This window comes from Accipiter gentilis, unplaced genomic scaffold (genome assembly GCF_929443795.1).
Source record: "Accipiter gentilis unplaced genomic scaffold, bAccGen1.1, whole genome shotgun sequence".
NCBI classification, from domain to species: Eukaryota; Metazoa; Chordata; class Aves; order Accipitriformes; family Accipitridae; genus Astur; species Astur gentilis.
Genome location: NW_026061036.1, coordinates 1 through 11,268, shown reverse-complemented (window position 1 = coordinate 11,268; position 11,268 = coordinate 1). Strand labels below are relative to the sequence as shown.

At 48.4% G+C, this 11,268-nt stretch overlaps 1 long non-coding RNA gene across 1 annotated transcript; it reads right to left on the bottom strand.

Moving 5' to 3' along the window:
• Positions 1–410: 410 nt before the first annotated feature.
• Positions 411–1,992, bottom strand: LOC126037304 (uncharacterized). The gene is made up of 4 exons (XR_007505598.1): positions 1,965–1,992; positions 1,386–1,486; positions 760–864; positions 411–489 (listed from the first exon to the last, which is right to left on the bottom strand). It is a non-coding gene; the product is annotated as an uncharacterized LOC126037304 (long non-coding RNA).
• Positions 1,993–11,268: the final 9,276 nt, after the last annotated feature.

Sequence of the window (11,268 nt, the reverse complement as noted above, 5' to 3'; positions counted from 1 at the left end):
CCACAGAGGGCATCCCTCTCGTACCAGTAAGAGACATAAGAGTGAATTAAAGCCAGGACCCCAAACCAGACCAAAAACCCTGTCGTGATCAAGAAGAAAGTGGAGAATGCATCAAATATAACAGAAAATTATTTTGGACATTCTCTGTTTACATTTGAAAAAAAGAGAAAAAAAAAGAGGAGGAATTAGGTATTAAAAGAAGAGCACTGAATGATAAAGCCATAGCAGTCCCTCTACCACTACAAACCCACACCCCCACACGCACGTACGCACACAGACTGAACACCACCAAACTCCCCTTGACTGTGACATTCACCTCAGCTTGCTGGTCTAGAGATACTGAATGCCTGAAGCACACCAAGGATAACTGAAAACATCTGCATGGCTTTAATGGGAATCCTCCAACTGAAACAAAGCGCCTTCTCCCTCTGTCTGCGTTGGCACATCCCCGAGTCACGCTCTCACTCCTCTCCTTCAAAGTCAAGATTCCTAAACGTGAAAAGCGGGAGTGGGGAAAGGCGAAGGGAAGAGAAAAAGAGGGAGAGCATCATCAGTGGAAGACCTGCCAGCTGCTGCTGATTCAGCCCTGTTTGGGGGACCACCCCAGCAGAGAGGAGTTGGTTTGCATGCCACGGTCCTCACTGCCTGTTCCCAGGGACAGGCCGTTTGCTCAGCCTTGCCGGCCAAAGCGTGGGAAAAGCGTAGGTGTGCGCCGTCGCTTGCAGAGGAGCACGGTCACGTTCACGTGCAATCCTTTACCTCTTTCCTCCCTGGATTCAAAGGGTTTCTGTCTTCAAAGTGAGAGCCTTCCATACGGTCATTTGTGACATTTCATCCAGGATAACAATCTCAGAAGGATCAGTCCTGCAATAAATATTTTACATAGCAATCCGTGATTATGGGAACTGATGCCACCAAGGGCATTAGCATCAGCAAGAGGAACAGCGGAGCCCCGAGAATCAAAGCTCTGCATAAGTGTGGGAGGTTTTGCTGGATGAGGAGTTTTGGGAGGCAAGCCCGGGAGCTGCAGAGCAACAGCTCTGTGCAAAGGCTCTTGCTGGGGCTTAGCCCCGGTCCGGGTTCCTAAGCCACTGCTGGTACAGATCACGCCTGCAACTCCTCATGTGTTAAGTATGAGGATCTCCAGCTACCGTAAAAGCACTGATGAGGCAAGGTCTGGGGATCAAACGCGAGTGCTGCAGCCACTCTGCTTGCGGTCAGAGCCTTGCAATCACTTCCTGCAGCCCTGCCCCCGAATTCGATTTTCCCACCAAGCTGCCTGCTGGTTTCTGTGGGATGCCCCACAAAGAGGCAAGTGGAGAAAACTCTGCCAAACACCATCAAGCTAATCTTGCCGGGGGTCCTGGCGCTTGGTGGGGCTTTACCCGTCACTGCTTTGCTTTGGGATATCCACGTTACTGGTCTTCCCCACGTTCAGCTGAACTGAACTTGCAGCAGCAGCAGCTTCCATGGCCCTCCTGGACTCCTGATGTAAAAAAGGGACAAATCACGTTCTCTGTCTTTGATCAAAGTGGAGATAAGCTGAATGCCCAGCACAAACTTAGCAGTCTGCCCTCCGCTTCTGCCCCTCGGCAGCTATAGGTATTAGTGCAGCAGGGGAGAAACCGTTCACTCCAAAGATTTCGGGGCAGGGGGACTGTGTGTTCAAAACACGATTATGAGCAAGTCTTGCCAGCAGCAGCAGCCGCAGCAGCATCTAATAATAATCATCATAATGATAATGACCTTTGTGAAAAACGACTCGTTTTAAAAATTACACCTGTATTCAAGCGTTCAGCTCACTGCTACTTGAGGAAACAAAGGTTACAAAAGTTACAGGCTATTGGGATCTATTTCGATTGAGTGCTGATCTTCCCCCAACATTTCCAGACAAGCTGTAAGAGAAACAGGCAATCTCACAGACACACGGAGATGTCCAGCCCCGAGGACACAGCAAGCCTTACCTCTTCTTCTTCTCCAGCTTCATTTCTGGCATCGCCCAACTTCTTCTTCCTTTCTGGCATAAGGTCATCCAGAAAGCTGAGCTCTCGCTTTGAGAAGCAGAAATCCATCGCTTTCCGGACAAATACGAGAGCCAAAACCTTCACGAATAAGAGGGAAGATGCGGTGAGCTCAGAGACGATGCCACCTCTCACAACAACGCTGCAAACACCCCGCTGCCGAGCGGTGGCAGCTCTTACCATCATGGGAAAGATGATGGCGGCACGGGACACCTTGATGGTCCAGAGCAGGACGAGGCAGGTCAGCTGGATCGCCGTGAAGAAATGCACCTTTCGCAAGGGCACGTGCCGCAGGTAGATGAAATCCGGCTGGTGTTTCGCTGGCATCCAAAACAGCTTCAAGCGATCAAAGAACTGCGAAATAAAAGGGAAAGGTTGCCACCTTGGGACTGCGGCAAGTTGCTGGCCCTCTCGAGACGCGGAGGCACTTTGCAGCATCTCGCTTGCCATCAGAACTCCTGGATCCCACCGCATTCCTCCTGGGAGCAGCACCCATTTTCCCTTCGCTCCATCTAGCAACCGGCTTGCCCCTGAGAGCTGCCCACCAAACGGCAACTATTCCATGCCATTCCATTATTAGCATTTCTCGGCCCACTGAATCCCCCCGCGAGGATTTCCACCAGTGGTAGAAACTGCCTTCCCTTTGCACCAAATTCCCCCGCTTTTCACGTAACCAAACACTGACCTGCCCTAAACCCTGCAACAGAGAGCGCTGAACTTGCCTGGTCCTCCCAGCCCTATCTACCTCCTGTGCCTCCACCAATCTCTTTCTTACACAAAAGAGTTTCATTGCTTGCTCTGCGAGAAGTTTTTCCCATGCCACTGCTTTTTTCCCTGCTGCTACAGAGACAAAATACCAGGGAGCCGACATGCTGCACGCTGTAAAAGAGTCCGTACCTGAATTCTTCTGAGCGATGACACACCCATGTAGAGAAAGACGCCATAAAGCACAGGCATTGGTATAAACGGGGGGGGGGGGGGGGGGGGGAAGAAAAAAAAAGAAAGAATGCAATCGTTTCTTTTTCTGTATTGCATTTTCAGTATTACCACCCTCTTCCACAGGCACTGCCTAAAATTGCTTGAAGCTTTCCAGCTTCCATTCAGGCTTAGAGATGGGTCAGATATTAACCATTGTTTTGCCATTTTGTGCGCACGAGTGAGCTAAGGCTCTGCTTTAGGCTGAACTTGGGAGTTACCTCTCCTCAGAATAATCCTATTTTCCAGAAAGGTTGGAGGAAAATAGGCGATTTCACCCGTGCTACCCTATGCCGCATTCTCTGGCGGTAGAAGAAACACTTCTGCCTATTCTTGGGGCAACAGGCAAAGGCCACAGGCCTCCTTTTAGCCTAGAGACGAGATTACTTTGTGGGAGGAACGTGCAAGGAAGCCCACGGGGATGACCTCAGTGTGTTTAGCTCCTGGGAACGGCTGCTCCGCGGCATTTGGGGAGCAAATTGCAGCCACTAAAGGGCTGCCTGTTTGAAACAGAGCAGATGTGCTCGTCTGAATATGCTCAACTGTAACCCATAAACATGGGTGGGCCTGAAAGACACCCAAAAATTCAAGCAGTTGCGTTGCTTGCTCGCCTCGAGCACACCAAATGGGGGCCTGAAGGGCTGCAAAACCTAACCGAGGCTGGTTCCCACCGTTGGTCAAGCCCCAAGGGTTGGGACCACCTCCTCCTCCTCCGCTCCACAACTAACTACTCAGGCCTGCAGAGAGGGGACTGTTTTTCTGTAACCTCCAACAAGCTCACGGTTGTTGGGTGGTTTGCATTTTCCTCTCACCTTTAACACGGAAGTGAAGAAGACAGAGCAGCCCATGAGCACAAAGATCAGCAAGCCAGTGACTCTCTGCTCTCGTATCCCCAGCAACTTGGGTTGTTCTCCTGGAGCTGAGCAGTCAGACTCTACTTTGAGGCTATTCACGTGGGTGATGGACAGGACGGTCGCAGCCACAAACCAGGGCAGCCCCATCACAGAGCACACCCCGAGCATCACGGCCACCACAAAAAGGTCCAGGTGGTACCCGCATCCTTTCTGCAGGCAGGAAAACAAGAAACAGAGCATCCCATAGCACAAGAGCAAGGATAACGTCGCAAGTCAGACTCAAACCCTGCTCGAGCACAAGTCAACTTCTTCAGAATTCAAAACAAGAAATGGAAACAAGCAAGGGTGTATGCAGGCTTTGCACAAGCACCTGGCATGAAAATCTGGCAGGAGTTCAGACACAATGGATATGCAGAGCTTGTGCATTAAATACTTCTCCAAAAAACAACAAGCCACAACCCAAAAGCACCAAACCATTTTTTCCACTCACAAAGAAAACTGTACCACTTGCAAGGAAGGTGTGACTCTGAGTTATCCCTGGCAGCGCATCAAAACAATTCATTCCCCACACCTGCTGCTGCTGCCATTTTAAAACAAAAACGCAGTTCTCTATTGCTCCAAGATTAATTTGCTCCTCCAAAAGGTTGCTCATCTGAACTGCCCTGTCACTTGCTCCCTGCATCATCGTTAATCCAGGAGAGCATCCTGCCACGCAGCCTGACCTTGTCCCAAACCAATGCCTTCAGAAAGCATCGGGAATAAGAGCTTCCCCCCAGACCTGCAGCCCAGAAGGGGCTGGAGTCATCTCTCGCAGGCCCTTACCTTCAGCTTGTGCTCCTTCCTGTTCACAATAACGGCACTGATCTGCTGGTCCATGAATATCAAGATGGTGCAGAGCAGAGCTGGGACGAGCGCAGCCAACACCGTCCACCAAGGGTTGGGTCCTATGGGGTTGATGAACCACCCGCGGTCGTCTCTGGTAGGCTGCAACAAAGCCCACACATCAGCATTGTCTCCCAGCCCAGGCACTCCACTGGCTTTCATTTTCCCCTCCCTCCTTGCGTCAGAGCACCTCCCAGCCCTGGCTTCATGTCCCCCTCTCCCGGGGGCTTCAGCAGTGCCAGTCTCCTCCTTGCAAGCAGCTCTAGATACTTCCCCTGTAGGTATCTAGTTTTGGGGCCATCTTCTCGTTTCCAGGAGGAAGCAAGGCACTTGGAGGTGGAAGAGGAGATGGTCACACCACCAGCATCTCCTCCAGACTCAGCCCTGCCCTGCCCCGGCATCACCTTGTGGCACCCCCACGTGCCAAAACACCCCGTTACCTTGAACGCATGGGGGACCTGGAGCTTCGGCGATGGGATCCCAACCACAAAGTCAAGGAGCACCATGATGACGATGGTGAGGAAAACAGCAAAGTCGCTCACTGTGGACCGTACCTGGGGCGAGAAACCAGAGGTGAGAGGGGCATGGCAAACAGGGCCGTAAGGTGAGATGCAAGAGTTGCAGACATCCACAACATTAAGGCTGCTTAACCAAATCCCACCACCCCTCTGAGCACATGCAGCCTGATCCCTTGCTTAGATACTGCTGCTGTGTTTGTCCCTGTGAGATCTGGGGTCAGACAATAAAAAAAAGCTTAACTAGGCCAACAAGGGTTGGTTTAAGTCAAAATCTAAAAATAATAATAATAATATTAAAAATAAGAAAACACATGTCTGCCACTACAGCTACACTCACAGCTACAATGGCAACAAGGCACTGAGGCATCCTTTAGTCCTCAAAAGGAAGCTCCTCATTCGAATCTACTTTCCACTCGAGCACATAATGCGCAGAAGGTAGGGGAAAAAAAACAAACCGAAACCCCCAACCCCCAAAACTTTGGGAAACCTGACTTCCTACTACCTGAGGAGAAGAAAAAAAATTAAAAAAAATCAAACCCCAAAAATCTTCAATCTGGGGCAGGTCACGAGGCAGGTGGGAAACGCTACGATGATTTTGCACTCATGGAAATGAGTGTGGGACATCCAAGCTCTTGGAGAGCTTGGCCTGCAAGGCCAACGTTTCCCAGCTTGACCAAGGCAGGGCAAATACTGCTTAGTGCTCCAGGAAAGCCATTTTGGGAAACGAGTGCGGAGATGGACACTGGCCACCTCCTTCTACTTACTCTGGTTGGAAAGTAGCGGCTGGTTTTAAACTTCTTCAAGAAGCTTGACAGGGCAAAGGTGGCGAAGAAGAGGATGCAGCACCAGAAGAATACATCAGGGGTGTAGGGGCCGTCGCGTCCACAGGCAGGTCCTTGAAACTCCCCACGCAAATACTGACATTTCTGGAGAAACAGAGCGTCAGGACACAAAGGCAGTGCACGTGCGGCAGGGAAACCTCGCATAGCTAGGGGGTTTTGAGGATCTTGGTCCAAGATCCACGACCCTGTAACTGCTCCTGCCAATGGAGATTTATATTTAATGAGCAGCAGCAGCTGAACAAGTGACACATCGAACTACACAGCGGAGAAATGAGATGTGAGGAGACACCATACGCTAGTAACACATTACAAGAAACACTCATCCAGGTGACACTCTTCCATCAGTTGCTTGCATTCATAGCACTGTGTTTCCTTAACTGCATCTGGCTTCAGTCCTCACATCTTCCCGCAAAAAACAACATGCCAGGCTCTCCCAACCCTGTGAAGAAAACCTCATCAGCTTTCCTAACTAAAAAGTAATTCTTTTAAAAATTATTTTTAAACCTGAAAAGGACTAGGATTCACAGGACTAGCATCATTACATTCACTTCACGGTCCTCCTCAAAATGGGAGAACAAAAGATAATTGACATGACAAACGCCACAGTTACAGATGTTCCTTCCTGGGGGTGCAGTTCGCACACCTAGGAGCTCATGCATGCACGAATGGGTGATGCCAGGCAGCAGCCTTCTTACGTGCCTCTGACCTCAGGAAGAAACAGATAACATGAATACTTTTACTCCATTTGCATCCTGAGGACCAGAGATGAAGCCCAAGATTTGCCTAGATGACACAGTCAGTTCCTTTAAGGGATGAAATTGTTCGTTTGAGTTTGGCTTCAAGGACTCCCACAGCTGGCGATTAACTAAGAGGTATGCTACAGCGAGGAGCCCGACACACAGACTGCAGGACAACTCCTCACGCCAGGCCTCTGAGCTTGCAGTTCTCCGCAGGGCCCGGTGCTGCCTGAGCAGGTGGATGGACTTCCCAGTTCCAGAAATACAAGCTCGTGAATCAAACCCTCCTCAAGCACGCAGGCAAAACTGGCTGCGCTTTAGCGAAGCAAACCAACAACGAGGCTTCCTTTGTTTGGGTGCCTCCTGTCTGACGATGCTCTGGGCTACTTTCTCTTCCTGGCAGCAACAGGAATAAGTTGCTCTCATACCTACCAGCTTCTGACAGAGAAAGAGGATGATCTCGTTCTTGCCTGCTAGGACCAGGGGTGGCAATAACGCAGTCTGCCGAGACTGGAAGGGGATGCCTTGGAGGCGGAAACACGCGGGTGTTCATTACTCCTGGGCACTCGGAATCACGGGAGGAGATGATGCCGAAGGGCCTGATCCGATTCACAAACTGACGCACCTTAGGACTGAAGAGGCTTCTCCTTCCACTAACTTACTTTTCTCTGCAACAACAGCCTCAGGAGAGTAACTTCTCCGTAACCCTTTACACTACAGCAACTACAATACTTAATCCTAATGTACCTTACAAGAAAACTACTGCGGTCTTCTCTACTAGAGGGCCAAGGCTGCTGCGCCTGTAAGGAGCGCTTTACGTTTTATTAACCTTTTGAAACAACGCACTAGCTTTCCTTGCAATCGCATTACGTGGGCTTCCTGGGACTTTATATATGCACGTTCGTTTTCTCTGGCTAAATCTGATTTGGAACGCAGGGGTGGCCATCTGAAAACACTGCAAAACATTCTTTTTACATACATCAGTTCTCTGGTGAAGGCAACAACTGAGGAGGATCTTCAGCTAATGTAAAACTGCGAAGCTCAGAGGAGTCGTACTCCAGCTAAAGATCTGCGCACTACTAGGCAGGAATGTCAAATTAAGCAATGCCCAACAGATACAAGTCATTGGACCTTTTCTTTTACAAGTAGGAAAGAAAGGGTACACAGAAAGATAGTGGTCTGTAGAAAATGGATGTAAATCATCAAGATTTCCAAGGATTACTCGAATCGCTTCCTGGAGAGGCCAAAACAAGAAAGGAAGGAAGAATATTAACAAGATAGCCACAATCCCACTGCCAAGTACAGTTTTCAGGCTTGTGAAAAAAAAAAAAAACATTACAGTTTGCAGGAGTCATGGAAGAGCAGGTTGCAGATATTTTGCTTTTCCTCCTCCCCTTCTTCCCCCTGCTCCCTCCCATCACCTTAGAGCACGCTGCCCTAACAGATTCACAGAAACTGAAGTGAACGAATATCTTAACCCTGAATTAACATAGAAGCAATACTATGGAGAGTGGAGGTGTGCTTTTAAATTTAACAAGTTCTACATTTAAGAAGCCTCCTCCTTGCCAGCACAACACATGCAAGTATTGACCTGTTTCAAAAATAAACATATTCCCCTTTTTCGGAATATTGACCCAATTCAGTTACAAAGGAACTGTAATTCAGCCCCAACAAACTCCTGCTTTATAAACGGGAAACTTTTTCTAGGAATACCTTTTGTTGGGAAGTGGCTTGCTGAAAAAGGACATGGGCCTGTGGAAAAGTTGTGCGAGCAGAGTTCTGTGTGAAAGAATGTCAGTTTGAGCAACAAGACTAGGCCTTGGCTGAAAATAGCTGGCTTTACTGATATTGGGAGGAAAACAACAGCTGGTCTCGCTGTTATCAGGAGAAAGACAGGGACGGTGTGACCTTGGCATAACTTCACAAGTAACTTTTGAAGAAGTTCTCATGAGAAAGTTACTGAACACGCGTAGCTGCCAACCACAAGTGGGTGTGTTTTAGTAATGAATAAACATTAGCAATGTACCAATCATATTAGGACTAGTAGGCATAATTATCGCAAACTGTATAAATATGAGCTATCCGTGCAAATAAAGTTGAATCACTTCTATCACTCATATTGGGTCGACTTATGTGCATTCCTCCGCCGCTCCAACAAATGGCGCCCGAACGGGGACCGAAGAAAGGGGAATTGGAGCGACGGACACTGAGAAGCACCGGTAGCAGCGACCGGGGGGCAAAAGATTAACCGAACGCTGATCGTCTTGGTTGGTGTGTTAACTCTCGTGCCTGGACCGTCCAAAAGGGGTTCGCCGTCAGTGAGGGCTACTGGAAAAAGGCTGCAAAGACTTTTTAACCGAGGTGCCTTAATCAAGGTAGCACCCAGGAGTATCAAGAAGCCGGCCGGCAATGGATCAAGAGGTAGCCCTAAAATTATTACAGTGCTTTTTAGAAAAGCGGGGAGTAAACTGCATTAAGCAAATTTCGGGGTTAGTCGCGCTGGGTCGCGTTAAGGGATGCTTTAAGAATCCGGATTTATTATTTAAGGAGAGTGAATGGCGTACATTAGGAGACGTATTATGGGATATGGTAACTGATGATGATAAATCAGCTAAAAAACTAATGAAGCAAGGACAGAAACCTTTCAATTAGTGTGGGTACAGCTTCTGAGCTTAGTACCTGGAATGCTATCGGAACCTCCCTATGGGATGAAATTAGTGACGGGTCTAAAGAAGTTAAAGATCTTGTAACTTTATGGAAATTGATTAAGACAACTCTGTAAGAAATGAAAGCAGATCGTAAAGCGTCTGCGTCTGCTTTTGCTGCTCTCTCTCTCCAACCGCAAGCGAAAGGGAAAAGCGGGGAGAAAAACATAATGCAGCGAGAGAGACTTTTTGGAGCTTGTTCGCCTACTCTCGCGCCCTTGACTTCTGCTCCACTCCCTGGGACTGCCGATATTAATCAGCCATCCGACAGTTCCCAAGCCTCCCTAACCGTACGATTAAAGGAAACCCTACAGAATCAGGGAGTGAGTAAAAATCTGCCTACGAAAACCCAGCCCTCAGATACCACCGTTCAACATGAACAAATTATACCTAGCATACACCCTGATTCAAATAATGCAAACAAGGACTTGGCTACTCTAATAATAGAACAAAAAGAGACAATGTTAGAATTGTTAAAGGAAATGGGGAAAAGAGACGGGGAAACCAACCGCACCCGTGACAGACGCGGAGCCGCCTGTAATAGCCGCTGCAGAAGAAAGGCAGAGACATTGGAGGGGTGTAATAACAGATGCCATTATAGAAGGGACTATGCTCTAAGCATTCCCAGTTATTGCATCAAATGGACAGAAAAAATGGGAGGTGTTTGACTGGAAGGTCATTGAGAAATTAAGGAATGCTGAGAGTCAGTACGGAATCAAATCTGCGTTAACTCACCAAATACTGCAATTCATTTTTTCTGCTGATACGCTGATACCTCAAGATATTAAACAGCTAGCACAGTTGATTTTGACACCCGCCCGAATGTTAGTGTTTTTCTGGCAGTGGGAGAAGCTCTGTGATAGGGAACAAGCAACATCACGACAACAAACAGATCCCCTATGGGGAGTACCACGCAGATGCCGATGGGTACTGGACCCTTCGCATCAGGGAACGCTCAGTTACAATGTGTCACTGAGGTTCATCATCTATCACAGATCTTGGCGTATCAAGCTTTTCTTACCGTACCAGACAATATGTACAGCCATGCTTTTACCCAGGTGAAACAGGAGAATACAATTTATGACCACCCTGACATGAACGAGGGCATGAAAGAAAACATGTTCAAAATACTCGCTTTTGAAAATGCTACTGAAAACACACGCAAAGCATTGTGTAATTTGCCGAAAAATGCAGACATCGTTGATATGATAGAATACACGGATCGATCAGTGGACTCACAGAAAGTAGCCTATGCTGCCACAGCTCTCCAAGGAGCTACAAAGAAACACAAGGCCAGTGAGACACCCTTGGTCAAGTGTTCTAACTGTGGCAAACGTGGACACATTAGGAGCAAATGTACAGGTACTGTTAACAGTAAGTGCTGCAACAAGTGTAAGAAAGATAACCATACCACCAAGAATACAGGAAGAAGGGAAACTTTACACCGACTGCGAAGGCCCCTCGCGCGACGACACGAATGCAAGGGGCTTGAGCTGCCAGCCCTCAGGCAGCCTCGCAACCACCAGATCCGCCACCACAGGAAGCTCCAGAGTGGATGTGGAAACCGCAGTCAACATAAAGGGACCATTGGGGTTTGGACTTAGTGCATTTTTAATGGGGCAATCTTCAACAGCTCTAGAAGGAATTCTGGTGCTCCCAGGGCTTATTGATGCAGATTATTGTGGGACTGTGAAAATTATGATTCATGTTTTAATCCCTCCTGTTTCTATTCCT